Here is a 19,845-nt window from a genome sequence, read left to right as displayed (position 1 = left end):
AGCAGGGGAGAGGTGCGGACAAGAAAATAAAGGAGAGATTTCAAAATACAGCTGTGGGTTATAACTTAAATTCCACCCAACATTATCTGAGAGATACAGTAACAGCTGGAGCAACCTTCTAACTTTGTTTTTAATTTACTCTGTCACGTGGGAACCAAAGGTGTTTAAGTTAATAGTTCTTACTCTCACTTTTCAGTTGAAATATCAAAGGCTCAGAGAAATGGTGGCATTTATAGAGTTACATAGCTATTTAGGTAAAGAATTCAGGTTGGAACCTGAATCTCCAAACTCAAAGTCTTAGACTTTTTTCACTAAAAGCATAGACTTGGGAGTCAAACTGCTTGTATTTAAATCATAGCCCTGCCACTTACTATACCTCAGTTTCCCCAATGATAGTCCCTGCTTCAGAGGATGTTTGTGAGGACTAAGAGTTAATATACAAGAAAATTGTAGGACAGTTATAGTAAACACTCCATAAATGTTAGGTAGCAGCTGCAGTAGAAGGAGTAATTAATAGTAATAGTAATAATAGTGGTAGAAATAATGGTAGTAGTAATATTAGTAGAAACCATTTGTTAAAAAAAAAATTACAAGGATGGTTCTGGCTCCTTATACATAGGAACAGTAAATGCCTTCTAGGCCCACTATGGATGCCCACTACGGATACACCGTGCTTTTAAAAAACAATTCATTTCCCTTTGGAAACTGCAGGAACAGGTAAACTCCCCAGCCACTGTATCAGAACACAGTCTCAAGGAAACAAGGAAAAAGGTCTTTTTAAAACTCCTCCAGGCCAGGCATAGTGGCTCATGTCTATAATTCCAGCAACCTTGGGAGGCCAAGGTGGGCAGATCACCCAAGATCAGGAGTTTGAGACCAGCCTGACCAACATGCTGAAACCCTGTCTCCACTAAAAATATAAAGTTAGCCAGGTATAGTGGCGCATGCCTGTAATCCCAGCTACTAGGCAGGCTGAGGCAGGAGAATCACTTGAACCCTGGTGGCGAGGCTGCAGTGAGCCAAGATTGTGCCATTGCAAAAATAAATACATAAATCTAAAAAAACTCCTCTTGACAGAATATATGACGGGCTCAGTGTCTTGGTTATATGAAATATAATTTTCCATTCTGCTTTCCTGAATAGGATGATGATTATGGAACCCAGGGTTTGGGGTAGGCACTGTGAAAAATTATCCACTTAACAAAGGTTGCACTTTGAGTTCTTGTTTCCAAACATTCCAGAAAGAAGCTCAGCCCTTAAAAATCAAAAATGGGTTGGACTCAGAGATATCTGAGTTGGAGATAAACTTTGGGAAACTTCCTTTCTTACCATACTAAAATCCCTGCCCTGGGAGAAGCTTATTCTCCATTTTATATACATGCAATGTATGTAGAGGCATGATCAGCAACTGCATCTGCACTGCCTTTACTCCATCTCTACATACAATGACCAGCAAAAGCCCTGGTTCTACCCTTGTTTGGGGAGGCACAACTTTGGGAACATCCTTTGTGTCCTCTTACTCCTTGTTGCAAGTAATCAAATCCCCTTGTTAAATCCTTCTTGGTTGTGGTTCTTGGACTGACACCTCCAAAGCAATTGAACCCATCCATTGTGTGGGTAATAATAATAATTGTTGATCTTGACACATGTGAAAAGCAACACACTTTATATCCATTTTTTCCTAGGGGAAAAAAAAAAAATTGGCCCCCTTGTTGGAAACCAGGACCCATAACCAGAGCAAGTCTCACACTGACCAGACTCCCATGATGGCAAATAACACAAAGAGAAAGCTGTTACTCATCCATCTCTTCCAGCATATGTGTCTTCCAGTTTGGAAAGGTATAAATTATTCCCTTCTTCCTATGGCTGCCATCCACAGGCCCTCTGGGAGTAGGGCTCAGACACTACTCCACACGAGCCAATTTCATACACCATCTCTTAATCCTCACACTGCTATCACATAGGCATTGCTCATTCGCACTGCTAAGCGGAGGAAACTATGGCTCAAAAAAGCGTAAGTGCCTACGCCAAGGTCAAAAGCCATACTTGGGTTTGTCTGAGATGACAAAGCTGGAAAGTGGCACAGAGTTCAAACCCTGACTCTTATTCAGGCCTCTTTGTGACACATCACAGCTTCTAAGGATGGAAGTAGAAGCTGGAGCTGGACTTCTACAAAAGTACAAACGTATCATTAGCTTGCCAGCCATCAGAGCTACCCCTGTGCTCTGGTCTTTTTGCTAGACTTCATCAAGTCAATTCTTTGCTCTAAACTCTAGGTCTAAAACATCCCTCCCAGGTTAACAACATTTTCCTGCACCCAACCCCTTATTTTACAAGCTATTTGATTAACTAATTTGAGTTTTACACCCTCCTCACATTCCCATCTGGGTAGCATATGTTCATTCAGTTACTGAACATGTATTGAACAATATCATGTAGAAACATCTTTGCTAGGTATCGATAGTATGGAGAATAAAAATGGATAAAGCAAGATCCCTATCCGAATCGTGTTTACAATCTGGTAAGGAAGAAAAGATGAACAGAAATGATTATAGCCGAAAGCACAAAGTGCTGAATTCCTAAGGAACATGACAAATATAAAAGCATGTGAACAATGACCTTTCTGGAAAGAGTGCTTCTCTAACATTTTAAGGCTCAGAGTCAGGGACACCCACAGATCAAGTCGAAAGCAAGTCAATAAAAAGTCAATAAAAATCTGCAATTATGCAAAACAGGTAGGACAGACACAGAAAATCTACTGAACGTGTGCAAGGCACATTGCTATGGGAGCTGCACTCTTTCCAGAGATAGAGCTTTTACTGGGGGAAAAAGGAAACATACAAATAAATAGAGCTTGATATTGATCTAGGGGGCCATCCAGGAACAGCAGGTTATTTTGTTCTAAAAATCTATAATACAATCAATTACTGATGAAGATTTTATTATTCTTATAGGGATAATTTAGCATTTCTATAGCCTTACTAACCAACTAATTTTCACTTATTCGATTTAAAAAGAGATGCCAACTATAGATAAAAGTCTAAAGAATAAAGAATGTACAAGATGAAGCTGAGGTGCTTTTGAACCGGTGTAGTGCCCTTTCGTTATGAAAGCATATTGCTCCAGTGCCTAAATTTCATCTTTCCTTTTTTAACCTATCACACTTGAAAAAGTCTTCAGAAATGTGAATCTATTTCCATGATCGTGAAGTATTTTTCTTTAGGCCAATTAGGGGAAACTGATGAAGGACATTAGATACAATGATGCAGACGTAATCACTGAATTATGGATCTCCTCTTCCACCTGCTAATTCATTCCTGCTGATAGTCAGGGTTCTCCAGGTCTTAACTTTTTTCAGATCCCAATTACTCAATGTAAACAAATGAAGAGGAAGTATGGGTATTCAATGTGATTCATTTGAACAGAAGGTAGGAAACATTAGTATCGATGTATTCCAGGACTTGCAAGCAAAGCACAACTAAATTTAGCAGCCAGTGATATTGATTTGATTAAAAATGGTTTAAGACTTGTAAATGTCACTGGAACTTAGCAAAATGAATATTATTAAATCCTTCTGGTGATGGGGAAAACTAACAAAGGGATTTGCAGTGGTTTCTGTAATTAATTGCTCTGTCATGATTTATATTAACTTACAGTACAACTCCATTAGCTCAGACCTGTCATCTCTGCTCAAGGAACCACCAAGTAATCACTAGCACATTAAAGAATAAATTAGTTTTTGGCTTGGAGCCTAGTTGTAGAATGTTTCATTTGTGTCTGCTGTAGACATATGTACCTAATAAAGTTGGGACGAATGAGTTAAAGTACATATATATCAATGTCAGCGGGTTATATTTGAGAGACAATATGCTCAGCATTGTTCATTAGGGCTAATGAATCATGGTATTTCAGCTACATCACTTTGTGTTTAGCAAATGCCTTCAGGTAGGCTGAGATGCAAAAGATTCCTTGAAAACAGGTATGTCTCCAGAGAGTTTACCCTCTTAGCAGTCTGTGGCCTGTGGTTGTAATAATAGCTTCATGTGGTTTTTGTTAACACTTCATTACCCTAAAGTTGGATAAATTATCCTCCTGCTTCTGCCCTACGTGCAAAGGCAGAGCCAAAGCCTTAGCTACTACTACTTACCATAGATTATTAGGATTTGTAAGGTTCTATCAAATCATCTTTGACTTTGATAGTTGGATGATGCCTTAAGCAGCGCTTGATAGAAGACTGCTTTACATTTCAAAGAAAGCTCCAATTGCCTTGAGGGTTTGTAAACTGAAACTTGAACCACTTCCTTTTCATTTCAGGCCAAGGAAAGCTCAATTGGCACTCCCAGGATGATAACTGACACAGAGAAGAGGACCTGTGGGCAATGTCCTATGGAGGCTGTGTACAAGAAAGCTGTGGCCCCAAGAGTTCACCAAATCTGCAAGGCTCCAAGGGCAAAGTCATTTCAGCTCAAAATCTCTGGGCACTACCCAGACGTTCATAATTTGTCCTGGATCATTTCTGCAATTTGAATCATCAGATGTCAGCAACTCCTTCACAGATGCTATGCCTGCAGTGCAAGGAGCTTGCTACACAGGGGCTTCTCCTGCCTGGCTGAATAGAGTGACAAATGCCCAAAATGCAGAAAGATTGCAGCCTTAGCCAGCTGGAAAATGCATACATTATTGAGGATAAAATATGTAGAGTGTGAGTCAATTTGTGAAATATGGGGAAGCTCATTTTTGCTCTCCTAATATGCTAAGTGATTAGATTTCATATTTGCAATGATTGGTGCTGATAGCTTTCTATTTAACTAGGGGAAAATCAGAAACACCCCCCAAATTATTCTACTTGTTTCTTTCATATTATCGCAGAGTCCTGACTTTATTTTAAATAACTAGTCATCTAAAAATGAAACATTTGCTCCTGAAATAAAACAAATTTTTTTAAAAAAAGACAGTGGCAGGAGAGGAAGTAAAGAGAGATCAGAAAGGAGGGGGATGATGATAGGGAATATGGTAACAGAGAGGCAATGGTTCACGGAGAATATACAAGGATTTTATAAAATAGAAAAATATCTGTAAATATCATTTTCGGCTAACCAATAAGCAAAGAAGCAAATAAAACTAGGCTTTCTGTGAAGTTTTTCATTTATTCATGTGATGGGATGCCCTAAATAAAATTGTCCCCAAGTGTGGGGACAAGATTTAAAATAATGTCTGTGAAATAATTTCACAGCTCCACAGTCTCATGTTTATTTTTACAGCGCATTTTTCATGATTTACCTTTGATCCTAACGTATCAGCAATTAGATGTAAAAATGTGTCCCAAACTAGACTTTGATAGTAATAATAGCCAGCATTTAACATTTGTTCAGCAGTGAGTGAATCACTTCATCAAAATAAGACTAAAGTGCAAAGAGGGGAAGCCAAGAAGAAAAAAACAAAATCAATTAATCGGTCAAAATGAGGAGATTGGCTGATTACTTTTTATGAAATTGCCCCTTTGTTTTTTGGTCGCTCTTATTTTCAGTTGCTCTTGGAGCAAAGCCTCTGCGCTCAGAGAATTCGCAGGCTAGTGGGCAGATAGAATTAAGGGGACTGTGCGGAACACAAAGAGAATCTTTTCCTTAGGCGGTGCTTTGTGATTCCTGCCCTTTTGTTTATGTGTTTCCCAAAGGATTTGGAAATATCAAATATAGATTCTAAATCTATTAGAATAGTAGATTCCCTATACACACAGAAAAAGAAGTACATGCAGATCAATCATCCGCATTTTTCTAATCTTTCCTTGATGGCTAACACAGAAGCAACTAGATTATCCAGTTATAAAAATAGGGGTGATTCCGAAAGCATTAACAAGTCCCATTTTTATATTTTTATAGTCTTTTGTTTGAGTCAACTAATAATCTAGGAAGAGAAATTAAAATATCATTTTTTTCTTGTTTCTTGTATCTGTTGGCCAGGCTTTTTTTTTTTTTTTTTTGTGCCTGACAACTTCAAACAAATTATATAGCTTTCTCCCTTTTTTTCCCTCCACTTTGAGCTCTGGCGGAAGTTTCACATGCCGGGTTGAGCCCCAAGTCCTTCAGTAAAGCAAATGTTTCATTTTCAGCAGAGCCAACATATTCCATTCAGACTCGTTTCTTTCACTTCCAGATATAAAGAGCAGCTGTGTCTCCCTAGTTGCTAAAGAAGATCCTATGTACAAAGTTAACAAAACACAGCTCGGACAATGGATTTGATCTCTACAGCAGGGAAGCCGTACTTTTCAAATTCATCTCTTTCTGGCTTCAACAAATTACAGGTCCCTGAAAAGATCTGGTGACCCTTTTTAAGTGTGCTTGTTGAACAAGCTCAGAGGTGACCATATGATTTAGTGTAGCACGTTAACACTTTGCAAAGCACTATGGGCCAGGATGGACCATCTATGGAGTGCAGGCTCCCTCAGTTGGTGGCATTTAGGGGATCCATTAACTCTGCACAAACTGTTTATTCAACCACTTTCTACTGATTGATGGAACTGTTTACCTCTACACAGACAGGACTGGATACTAATATATGGGTACCTCCTTTGACTCCCCACAGGATGCTCTTTTACATCCTCAAAATGGTGTTGTTTAAATATTTGTTCTCTGTTTGTTTGATGGGACTGGGCAAGGCATACTTTTATTAGCAAACTTAATAGTCCTGTATTTACACACATGGAAGACATATTCAAGGACTCGGGACATAAATAAGAAACAGGCCATTCCTTTGGAAAAGCATTTTGCTATATATTAAGTCTATTTCAGGTTTTCCACTGACTTCAGATAATGTGCAGCCTGAGGTCTCAGAATTAGTGGTAAAGTCTATGCAGCTCATACATGTATCTCACAAAAGATATCCAACAAAGTTAGGTCAAGGCTAGGAAAAAGGTATCACTTGAGTACATAGCAGAAACAATACTGATTCCATCTGTTTGTTTTTTCCAATAAGGTAGTGTGTGTGGAAACGCAAATTGAAGGGTGCTGTGTTTCTGAGTGCACTGATTTTTTCTAATAGTCTCTTAAGTAGTGGTGCTCTGACCAGCTGGTTGGGCAATCCAGTCCTTAATCTAGCTCTGCCTTGCTGCCTTCAAATCCAACCACAGTTACTCATCTTATCCTGTGTTGGACTTTTCCTGACTAGCAGAAAAGGCACTTTCCTCCCTCTTGAAGGAAGAATTCCGTTGCATAATTATTTCCACATCCTACCATCTGTAGATACATGTTTTTAATTCTTTTTGAGAACTCACAAGAGATTGGATTCTGAGGTCTCTACTCTCTCTCTGTTCCTAGCCTAGGCTCTTGAACAGTATGTAAGAACCCTCTGGACACAAAATAAAGATTAATTACAATGATAATTCAATAAAGACTAAATTAGAATATTGTGACAAAAGTCCTACCTTTGACCCATCTTTACTCACATTCCCACATGTTCTGTGAATCCATATTTACATGTATGATAATTTTATGCTGGCTAAGATGATGCCCAAAAAGTAATGCCTGGTTGACATGAAATTTGACTCAAGTGGTGTAATGCCAGGGAAAATGTTTGCCCCCTTTTAGGATTTAAAAAGAATCTATTCACGAGGCTTATTTATGATCTGCACAATAGAAAATTAGTGCCCTTTGTCTAGAATTAATAGTAATTTGATGGCATTAGACTCAGAAAATGTCAACTCAAACAGGAACTGTTTCAAAATACAGATTCATGAAGGCAGGTAATAAATTTACTTATATAAGAACAAAATAAAATTCAGAAAAGACTCTACGTGTCTATATTTAACAAATTAATCCTATAGAGAGCTTGACATGAATCAAAAAGAAAATGTGCAAGAGTGGAATGTTCTGATTTAATAAGCATATAGAGCGCTCTCTCTCTTGCTTGCTATCTCTTTGTTCTATGAAGAAGCTGTATACAGTAAATATGAAAGATCCATTGTCTGGATTTATTTAGACAAAGGGCTGAGAAAAACAAAGTCATGAGTTTAAAATTTATGCAGGTCTATCAGCTTCCTCAGCTCCCATGACTCAGAAGGTGCCCTTACCCCAGAGGATCAAAGTATGACCTATTGGCCAAATAAGAATGTCAATAGAAGGATATGGGTGAATCAGCACAACAATATTTATTCCCACATTTTTCCTTAAATCACTATGTGATTTTAACTCTTTTTATGAGCTCATAACTAAAAGAAGAAAAACACCTTTAAAGCACATATTCTCTAACAATGATAAGTCCTACATTAAATACAAAGGCAACAAACACATCCTACGGGGATTTGGTGTACCTTGTCATGGACCTTGATGTTTATTCAACCTAAAACAGTAGCTATATGACTTTGGTCATGTTACAGTCTCCCAAAGCTAAAATAGAAAGCATAATACCTCCTAGTGTTTTTAAAGATTTATTCGATAAGTAGAAATTAGAGGTATAGGTATAGATTTCAATTTTATTTTAAAAGGGAATACACGGGAGATGCTGCCAATACAAGGCTTCATGTCTGTCATTCTTGTTGTGCCATTGAGTTAGTTCTCCGTATAAACAAACAGCAAGGTGATTCTTATCTACGATTTCATTTTGCCTATCAATGTTTGGAAGAGTATTTTTGCTGTGTACTACTTCAAAGACATAAAATATCAACTACAGGGTATTACAGCAGGCATACATTTTTCCAATAATGACTTCTCACTTCAAGTCCGTCATTCATTGTTTGGGATAGCTGCCTACCTAGGGTCATTTCTGAACCTTAATCAAGCAACTTCTCCCACATAATTTTACTAGGATGACAGAAACGTCCAGAATTGTAACCATTCATCAACTACACAAAAGATTCGTTAAACAGCTAAAATATTTTAGGGAGCAGAGATTTGATAATAAATGACATGTTTTCTTCCTGCCTTCAAGCACTATACAGTCTAGTGATAGAGAGAGACATATAAATTGCTATGCATTATACAGGGCAGAATAAGATGGTTTATAATAGAAGAATAAGCTAAATGCTATTGAGTCACAGAGAGTAAAGGGATGAATTATAAAAGAAAGTTCAGAAAAGCTTTCACAGAAGAGGCAAAATGTGGGCTTCAATAGTGAGTAAAATTTTAAAAGTCAAAGAAAGGTATTTCTGCAACGAGCAAAGATCTGGGGCATCAGTCACAGCTAGCAACTTGGTCCGCTGACAACAAAACCTGAATGGATAGATGCCAGGGTCAGTGAAGCAGGTCATTAGGTTAATAAGAAAGGGTGCTGGGCCCCATGCTAAGGCGCCAAGAATTGAAGGAGTAAATGTAATCAAAAGTTTTAGAGAGGAGTCATAGAAAGAAATCTATGTTTTCAAAAGAAAACGCTTCGGCACACAGCTGGATTGGAGAGGAAAGAGCTTGGAAGAAGAGGGAATGCTAGGAGTGAATACCTAGAATGAGACAAACCAGGGAAGCTCGGAAATATGGTATGCATTGGTAAGTAGAAAAGAAGAACTCTTAAAAATTTGCTTGGCTGTGGGTTGGAGAAAGCTGAGGTGCGGAGTGATTCAGGGAGTCTAGCCTGAGTGTGGCCATTACCGGGGAAACGGAAAAGGAAGACCAGGTTTGGAAAAAGGGAAATCACCAAGGTTGGCCTTAGATATTGAGGACAAAAGAAAAGAAGAAAAAAAGATGGAAGGAAAGGAAAGAGAAAGGAGGAGGACAGAAAGAAAAGGAAAATAGCGAAATAAAGATAAATTAGACAGAGAAGAAGGCTCATTTCCCAAAACAGAGTCAGTTAGTTAAAGATAAAGTGGTAGTTTCAAAAAGCCCAATTCTCTGATGTCATAAAGAGAGGAAAAACAGGTGTTTTTAAAATTTATCAATTGTACTTAATTTGTTAATTATAGGATTTATCCCTATATTTCCTGCAGTTTTATGCATCCATCATTAAACTACTTACTTTTCAGATTACTCATTCAAAGCAATAATGTAATGGGTCAACTATAAATGCATTCATTCATTTATTCAACAAATATTAATTTAGTGTCTACTATATGCCAGGCACTGTTGTAGTAAATCAAAAGTCCTTGCTTTCACAGGTTCTATCATTCTATCAAACGAGTCTTTGAATCCTTTGAAAAGCAAGTTGCTGAAAAATAGAGCTGTCAAATTAAGGCCTTATTTCTCATTTTCACATGAAAGGAAATTAGACACACTCATTAATATTTACAATGTAAGTTCAGGAACATAAGATATTATTGCTGCAGGAACCTTCAATCGTTTTAAGGAATGTTGGTTTTTGTCAGTCACGGCTCTGTGTCTTGCCTTCACAGTCTCTGTAATCATTCATGAAAATGAGATCATTTAGATTTAAATGAACGGTTTGCAATTGGCTACTCATTAGGATCATCGGGGGAGTTTGAAACAAACAGGCACCAGACCCCACCCCAGACCAATTAAAGCAGAAATCTTTGTGGATGGGGAGTTGTCGTTTCAAAGCTCTCTCAGGTGATTCTAATGGTCATCGTACGGTTGAGAACCACCAATTGGACTATAAATTCTTAGTTTCACAGATAAGAAAAGAGAGACCCACACCCGTACCTACCGCATTATATAATTCCACAGCTCTACATGATTAATTTTTCAGGCTGTTAGGTTTGAACACATTCTTTCTTTGAAGGTGCACTTCATTTTACATTAGTGAGCCGTTCATTCCTAGAAGGCAATGTGGGCAATGCAAGCTGAAATGTAGAGCTGGCAATTCTCCAGGAATTTCGGATAATTGTACGGCCAAACTGGTATAAATCAGAATAAATGTACATCACACATCTACTGACAATATATATATATATATTTTTTTGTCAACCCTTTAAAAAATAGGAAATACAGATTTTTAATCCTTAAGTATCAGAAGAAGCCATTTACATAAATACATGTTTGGCAAGAGAACATCTTTAAATAAATATTATTGATGACCTAGTACAAGTATAATATTTCCTAAATGTCTACATATGCAGTTGATGCTTGTGTTTCCTTAATAATTTGTTTGCTTTCATTTCTGTTAATACTGGATGGATCTTTCCAGAAAGTACTGCCTTCTTTAAGTTTATAACTGATGCTTCAGAAGTCAAAGGTCATATTACCTCACCGCTGAAAACTATTTTTTAGGGAAGATATAATAGATAAGGTGGCCATGGCCTTAACGAATGTGGAATTCTGTAGAATCCAGAGTAAAACTAAGTTTCCTTGATCATAACTCCAAGTTGATTATGTTACTTTGCAATTCATATAAAACGTCTTCTTTTATTCTTCTTTCAAATTGCCCTCACCTTCACAGGGCCCTAAGAACTCAGCGCCTCAAATGGTTTGATTAAAATTGATTGTTAAAAGTTGAGATCAGAGATTCGTCTTCATGCATTCACTCCTGGCTTCAGTGGCTTCTTGGCTTTACAGGAGGCTCATTAATAGACCAGCTTGCCCAGTTTGTCATCTATTTCATTATGCAAAATATATACTTTTCAATTACTTTTCCTGTGCGGAAATCTCTTAACTCTAACCTGATATAATGATTTCTTTGGGTTTCTTCTCAACCTCTGAATGGCACAGCTTTCCTAAAATCTCAACTGGGGGTAGAATACTTGAAAACCCTGATGGGAATTAATTTTAATGTAATGATCTTTATGTGCCCATTAAAACAGGAGTGAAATGGCTTGCAAAGCTGACCACTGGGCAAACCTAGTATTGACCTCAAAGGAAGAAAAAAAATGTTTAAAGTTTTCTGATCATTTTGTTTAATCTATTTAACATGGAATGTAAAGAAACTATTCCTAAAATAAAGCTTTGGTTTGCAACACTAATTTTATCTCAGTTCTGTGAATAAAGTGGAAAAAGTTAGAATGCAGATCTTCTTATCTTCTGAGGGTCTTATCTAAAGTTAAAGATTTTACAACAGTAGTAATCACACACATACACACACACACACACACACGGAGCCAGAACAGTTACTATAATAGCAGTTATTTGGTGGACAACTTTGCTCTCACATTCAAAATATAGTTCTTTTATTTACCATATTTTTGTTTTTCTATAGAAGAATCTAGATGCCCCAAAAGTTGCCCAAACATAGATCTTTCTGGCTGCCTTCTAGGTAGACCCTGATGCATTTACATGCCCACAACACTTCTTACCAGGCCCCCATAATAATGGGTATATCAACCTGGATATCTTGGTCCACCTGACTGAAAAGCATTCTACTTCTCAAAGCCTTACTGCATGATACATATTTTTAAAAATACTAATACCTACCAAAATTATCTAGGTATTAAGAGGAGGCATGAAAAATGAGTCTAAAGATATTTTTTTATTGTCATGATTCTTCAAAAACAGACAGGTAGCGCTGGCCCAAATGATACCTTTGTGAGATTTAAGGAAAATTGGAGCTTCCTCAAGACTCTTTACTGTTATCTGCCTCAAAATTGTTGCCAATCAATACATGAAATCTATAATACTATAAATGTTAATAATGTCCCCTAGGTAATACACAACTTGCATGACTATGTAGCTTCCCTGAGGATGGAATTCAAAAAAGAAAAAGCTACTTCTAATTTTGCTTCTCTGGGGGTTTATCCTAATTCAATCAGGTACTAGAAAGGAATGACTTTTATTATATAGCATGTATGAGAAATTGATTATATATATATAGTGGGGTGTTGTGTGTGTGTGTGTGTGTGTGTGTGTATATATACATATATATATATGCATCATACATATATATTAATCCATAAGAAATCATACTTCTGAATTTCTTTGATTTGGCACTCATGACATAAAAGGACTGGGGTATATTTAAGGTAGTTCTTTTAAGCCAGTAATAACCCAGAAAAATCGACCCTTATACTCCACATTGTCTGAATTGAAACTTGTTTGACAGCAGAATTGACCAAACCAAGGAGTGTTTGAAGGGCAGAAAATAAATGTGCAGGAGGAGGAAAATTAAGCTTGGAAGCCTCCAGGAGCACAAATTTGAAAAACTCAAGCTTGGCAAGTATGGTCAAGGGATTGCAATGGGAAGACCAGACAGGCTTGAGTGTCATGGCAGATGCAGAAAGGATCATCTCAGAGACTTCTGGAATTAGGCAGAAGGAAGACAGGCAGAAGGTAAAGAGCTTTGACACCATACGTCATTCAAATCCTGTATCTGCCTCTTACTCCCAGAGTTACTTAGAGAAAATAACTTAATTTCTCTGATTTCAGATTCTCCTCTAAAAAAATAGAAATCAAAGTAGCTAAGCTTCAGGGATACTCAAATGAGGTAAGCAGCAAGTTCCCTGTACCTTTCTGCTTTGCTATATGAAGTACAACAAATAATTAAACAGATCCAATATGTGTGTTTATATGTCTGATATACATCAATTAGAAAGTGACATTATTTAAAATAAACGCTTGTCACTAAACCAACTTCATACTTCTGGTGCCTATTCTTGCTTCTTATAAAAAAAAATTTCACTTGACACTAGCTATTTTTTAAGCCCATGGATTGGAGTATTTGACAAAACGTAAAGATATCCACAATAGAAATATTTCCCAGTAATTTATTAATTATATTTAAAACTGAATTACATCCATTTAGTGCTTTTCCTGTCACATCAGACCAGTGTGCACCGACAAATTTACTGACATAAAGTCACCGTGATCTTACATAAAGAAACAAGGATGTCAAAAATATCCTACAGTTGCAAATGATAAAATAGGCAATGTCTGGAAATGAGAATGCTATTACCAAAAGTGCCTCATCAGTTACCAGAGGAAGCTGGCAGTATGCAGAATGCTATGACTTCACTGTGATTGACTATGACACATAAAAGCTGTCAGAAGCAGCACCCACCCAGGGATTAACCCTTTACTTTCCCAGCAAATTACTGATGGCACCTCTGAGTAGAATGAAGCTTTGCCTTACATCGATTTGGCCAGATAAGCCAGATCTTAGCTGCAACCAGTCTGGAGGAAGAGTAGAAACCAAATGTTTTATCAAGCCCATTTTACATTGTCTCTGGGTAATTGGCACAGAGAATGTGCAGAATGGTTTGCCAGATCTGTCTGAGATCAACAGACTTTACCCAAATGACAGATAGACTCCTACTCTGAGCTATACAATAATGTTTCTAAATGTACAGACGTTTAGAAGGATATAATTAAAAACCTGCAAAATATTTATCAAAACCCCAGTACATTAGAGACATTTTGCTGGGATTTGTATAGGATTTAAAAAAATATATTTAGTGCCTTGCCCTCAGAAACAAATTTTACATGGGCAAACCAACCCTTAAATGTATAGTCAAGAGAATCATCAGTCAGTTTAGGGTATGCTATGCTGCCTACACTCTTAAGCTGATATTTTATAAAAGGCCCTAAAGAAAGTGCTTTCCAAACGAGCTAGAGAGAAACGAGGGTGTATCAGTCAGCTCTTGCTTTATAAAACATTAAATCCAAGTGGCTTAAAACAACAAGCATTCATTATTTCTCCTAAGTCGATGTGTTGACCAGGTGCCTGCATCATTTATTTTATTTTTGTCTTTGTTTATAAGTCTGAATTTGAAGCAGGATATTTCCCTGACCCCTTTGAGTGATTCCCAACAAGGGTGCTTCATTTACCTAGCCATAGGTTTCAACTCCTCAGGGGAGGCAGAGTGTGAGCAAACCAGGCAGGAACTGGAGTGCATGAACAATGGAACCAGCTGGCTGCTTCGGCGCCGGCAGGACCGAACACTGCTCACTCAGACCTGCTACACTCCACCCCTTGTGGGAAGGAGTGTGCAGGTGAGCGGGTACAGAAGCTGGGGCCAGTGCTTTGGGGCGCCAGCAGGAGCAAACTTTGTATGGACCCTGTGGCAGTATCGGTGGGGGGGTGCCCACAACCCCTGAACCCCCAGAGGATGTGTTACAGTGCTCCTTTAGCTCTGCTGTCCACGGATGGCTTAAGTGCTCAGTGGGCCCCTTTGTACCTGCACTCGGAGCTCCTGAACTCTTGTCTGGTGTCCAGGAAAAGTGAGGTCACCAGAACAAAGTGAAGGATGGTAAATGTGGGAGATTTTATTGCTGGTGAAACTGGCTCTCAGTGGGAAGGAGAGCTGAAAAGGGGATGGATGGGGTGGGAACGTAATCTTTCCCAGAAATCTGTCCATCTCTGGCCGATTCTTCTCCGAAGTTACATCATGAAGCTATCCCTCCAAAGTCAAGCCATTTCTCTCTAACGTCCAGCTGCTTCTCTCTGATAGCTTAGTCTGTGGACTTTATAGGCATAGAATGTGGGAAGAGAGGGCCATGGGTGGTTTAGAAAAAGGCAACATTTGAGCTAGTAAACAGGAATGTAAGTTCTCACTCAGGGATGCATCTGGGGCTTTAAGGCTTGAGGATAGGGCTTTGCCAGGGACCCACCCCTGTGTGCCTAGAATTTCTCTGCTTCCTGTCGCTATCAAATTGACAGGTCAGCTAAGGTTTAGGCTAGCTCAGTGAATTGGCTGGAATGGCTCAATTTTGTCTCAGGTGGTCTGTCCTCACTCAGCAGGCTACCCCACAGAGAACAGGTACCAAACAGAAAGCTGTGTGTAAGCCCTCTTGAAACTTGGGCTTGATGCTGGCATAGGGATACATCCACCACATTCTATTCCTAAAGCAAGTCACAAGGTCAGTCCAGATTTAAAGAGTGAGAAAGAGTCTCTGCCTCTTGATGGCAGCACCTGCAAAGTCACATTGCAAAATATGTGGAAACAGGGAAGGGAGAAGAACCGGAGTTCTTTTCACAATCTATCACAGTCTGCTCTCTGGCCACAGTTTTTCGTACTCTTCCCATATGTTAAATATACTCACTCCCTCATATCAATGAAACACCTGCTCACTGAATTGTCTATTAACTTACACTAAGATCACTTTTTAAGCTTACATTCCAAGAAGCATAACATCTGGCACAACTACTACGTTGGTTTAGGAAGAACTCTGCATGCACATGGAACTAACTCTTCATAGCCCTTAAGTTTGAGCTGTCAGTGAAGAATATTTGCCAAGGGAAAAATAAAGGAGGAAAAAGCAACACAACCATGGCCAGCAGTCATAGTCCTGTTTGTTTTTTCTTTAATATAAGTTTTGGAAGATAATAGAGAATCTACGTACATATAGGTTCCCAGTCCATTCAGTCCATGGTGAATCAACAAACTTCCAGATAATCTATTGGGAGTGGCTAGGGAACTAAACTATAAATGATCTTTGCTGATCTGTCACTGAAATATTTGGCAAATGATAAAATTATTTCACAATAGTAATTTAACACAAATTGGAAGATTGTGTTTCAATCTGAGAAGTGTAAATGCAGCTAGCTTAAACAAGTTTAATTTTCTGCCCAAGCATTTGGCCACCCAGAGACATGTAATGAAAAGCAATTGAACTTGCTTCTGTAAAACTATTTACTCCCTTCAGTTGCAGGGTTTATGGACTCATTGTTCAATACTTCTCTCTTGGATTTCAACACGTGCTTGATTGATTGCTAAGTAAAAATATAAAGAATGCCAAAAAGTATACGAGATATTTGGACAGATTAGGTGATAAAGTACCATAATTGTGTAATCAACAATTAAAAGGCCAACTTGAACATGTAAAAGGCCAGGAGCCCAAGTTTTTATTTGTAGTTATCATCCCAGAATATGCTTGGAAAAATATACACCAACAAGTGTGGGCAGCCAATTTAAATCTTTCAAAGTGACACCACTGTATTTTCCCTTTCTAGAATCCACTAAAATGTAATCCATTCTAGTGCAATTTAATAAAATATATAACATAGAGGACAGCTACCACTTATTCCAGGTTTATATGCAAATTTATGGCTGGTGAAATGAACTGTCAGAAACATTACCGAGTAGTTTGAGAGGAGCTACTACATAAAAGATAATTCATTGGACTCAAATTTTAGCTATAGGAATTCCAAGTCCTAGGAAGTCTCTGTCTGGGAAGTAGAAGCAACAATCAACAAAAGCTTTGTCACACAATGTATCAGCTGTGGAAGATTGGTATAGTAATGATCCTTAATGAATGATGACTCCTTATCGAGACCCTTGTTTCACTTCCTCCAACACTGATTCTGAGCTTGGCCATGGGTCTTGCTTTGGCCAATGGGACATTAGCCAAATGACATAACCAAAGACCTGAAAAGTGCTTGTGCATTAGGGCTTGTTCCCTGGTAATGCAGGCATCACATGAAAATGCCTGAGTTGGTCAGGCGCAGTGGCTCATGCCTGTAATCCCAGCACTTTGGAAGGCCAAGGTGGGTAGATCATGAGGTCAAGAGATCGAGACCATCCTGGCCAACATGGTGAAGCCCCCGTCTCTACTAAAAACACAAAAATTAGCTGGGCATGGTGGTACACACATGAAATCCCAGCTACTCATGAGGCCGAGGCCCAAGAATCACTTGAACCCAGGAGTCAGAGGTTGCGGTGGGCTGAGATTGTGCCACTGCACTCCAGCCTGGGTGACAAAGCAAGACTCTGTCTCGAAATAAAAATTAAAATTAAAAAATGCCTGAGGAGTTAGCCTGCTAAAGACGCTCAGATAAGACAACAGGCAGCATCAATCGCTAGGCATGCAGTGAGGCCATTTAGACCATCCAGCCCCAGCTGAGCTGCCAGATGACTGTAGTCACATGAGTGACCCTAGCCAGAGTTGCAGACGAACTGCCCAGCTGTACTCAGCCGATGTGATTAATGTATAGAAATGTGAGCAAATACAATGGATATTGTTTAAGTGACTATTTTGGTGTGGTTTGTAACATAGGAGAGAGAACTGACAAAGCAGCAAAGTGTCATATCCTCCCTTTGTTCTCTTAAGGTCTGACCATGCCTTTGTTCAGATCCTGCCAGTTTCTTCAGCTTCCTAGACTGGCCCATCCATCCTCTATCGTGTCTGCCCTTAGTCTCTAAGCTGCTATCATTCAGTTCAATCCAATTCAACAAGACTTTATTGAGCACCCATTCTTTCTTCAGCCTTCTATTAAGTTACTAAAAATAATATCAGTTTCACATTCACTAAATGAGCATCTGTTCTGGGATAGCCTCTTTGTGTAAATATATGTTAGATAAAACAAGTATTGGCGAGTTAGGTTATTTGAAAAACAGTTGAATTTTACAAGAGTTATAACCTCCCATCAAGGGAGGTTAATGTAAAAGTAAGTGTTGGAGAATAGGATACGCAGTAAGTGCAGGAATGCATAACTATGGGTGGTGGGACTGAGAGAAGGAGGGTTGCAAGGAAAAAGAAGAATCTGCACAAAAGTCTTGCGAATCAATCAGTAGCAACAAATGTCATGCCTTTGCTTTATGTCTCCAGAAGTCTTCCTTCCTGACCTCTTTTCGTTATACCTCCTTCTTCTTCAAAGCCCATTCTAGATATCAATGCAGCTTTGGCATAAATAGAAAAGTTTGCAAAATATATTAATTTTTTCTGAAATGCTCACAGGAAAAAGCACAGCAGTCCATTGGCATCTTCCTTACCATAGTGTTTATATCATCATTAGCCACAAAATCTGGTTGAAAGTGTAACAAAAATAAACCAGTGGGTGAGGATCAGACACATGGCTGGACATGCTTTCAGTAGCAGGCATCTGGCCAGCCATGTCAACAAAGGCAGTCCACATGGCACAGAGTAGTGTAGTAGGAATGGGCCATGTAGTAAAGAGAAGAGAAAGAGCCAGTCCTCTCCCCATGTACAGGCTGCCCCCAAACACACACCCTTCTATTTAGTCAGCACCGCCACAGTACTCAATTCCAGGCGGACTCATCTGGAACTTTGCGGTGTGGCAGCTCTATTCTGCCTTAGGAATGAAAATTTAAACATGTTTCTTATATTTTATGCCTATCTCTTTGCTTGACTAGCCATGTCTGCCAACTAGCTATGAAGAAGGATGCTGCTTCTAGGTAGAACCTAACTTACATTGGACCCTGGACCGCAGCACAATAATTTAGCATGAAGGAGGGCATTGCTGTTTTGGAGATGGGGCAACAGAAACATGCCATCAAATTTTATGGGACTTCTATATATCTAAGCACGGAGAGCTACAATAACCAAAATCAATGCAGGACATGGTTAGATGGTCTCAGCACAGCAAATGAAGGACATTTGGTTTAGAAATTCTCAAGTGAAATGAAAACAAAGCTACAATTCAAAACGCAGTATCTTAATCACATTTCTTTTCTCTTGTTTCTCCTTTTTTTTTTTCTTTTTTTCTTTTTTTTTTTTTTTCTCTGAGACAGGGTATCCCTCCATCATCCGAGCTGGAGCACACTGGTGGGATCATGGCTCACTGCAGCCTCAACCTTCTGGGCTCAAGCCATCCTCCCACCTCAGCCTCCTGAGTAGCTTTTGATAGAAAAGTATGAAAATATTCCCAAGTGTTTCTTTCTTTATGCAAGAATAAACAAGAAGTAATTGTACTCAAGAAAATTTATTGACTCAAATGATAAATCAAAATCTATAATGAATTCTACTACTATGCTGTGTCCAAAAGAAAACTAAACCCACATGTGTTTGTGAACTAAAATTATGTCAAAAATCCCTTTAATTTAAAAATGGTTTACCTTCTCTAATTTTTTATTTGCTATTCTTTCCTTCACCTTTCTCTTTAGTTCCGTTGTTACAGTTAAGCTTTTCTAGTAATACTTTGCATACATTTTGTCTGTTATAGGTACACAAATAATTTCTGAAGTATTTTCTTATTTGATATACATGGACCTGTTAGGACCCGTTAGATATTCAATGCATTTTTCAGAGAAGGTAACTGAGATTTGGTCTATTTCAGTTAATTGGCCAGGCCCACGGGGAAAAC

The sequence above is a fragment of the Saimiri boliviensis genome, chromosome 7 (genome assembly GCF_048565385.1).
Source record: "Saimiri boliviensis isolate mSaiBol1 chromosome 7, mSaiBol1.pri, whole genome shotgun sequence".
In the NCBI taxonomy this organism is placed as follows: domain Eukaryota; kingdom Metazoa; phylum Chordata; class Mammalia; order Primates; family Cebidae; genus Saimiri; species Saimiri boliviensis.
Note: the sequence above shows the minus strand (reverse complement) of the source record.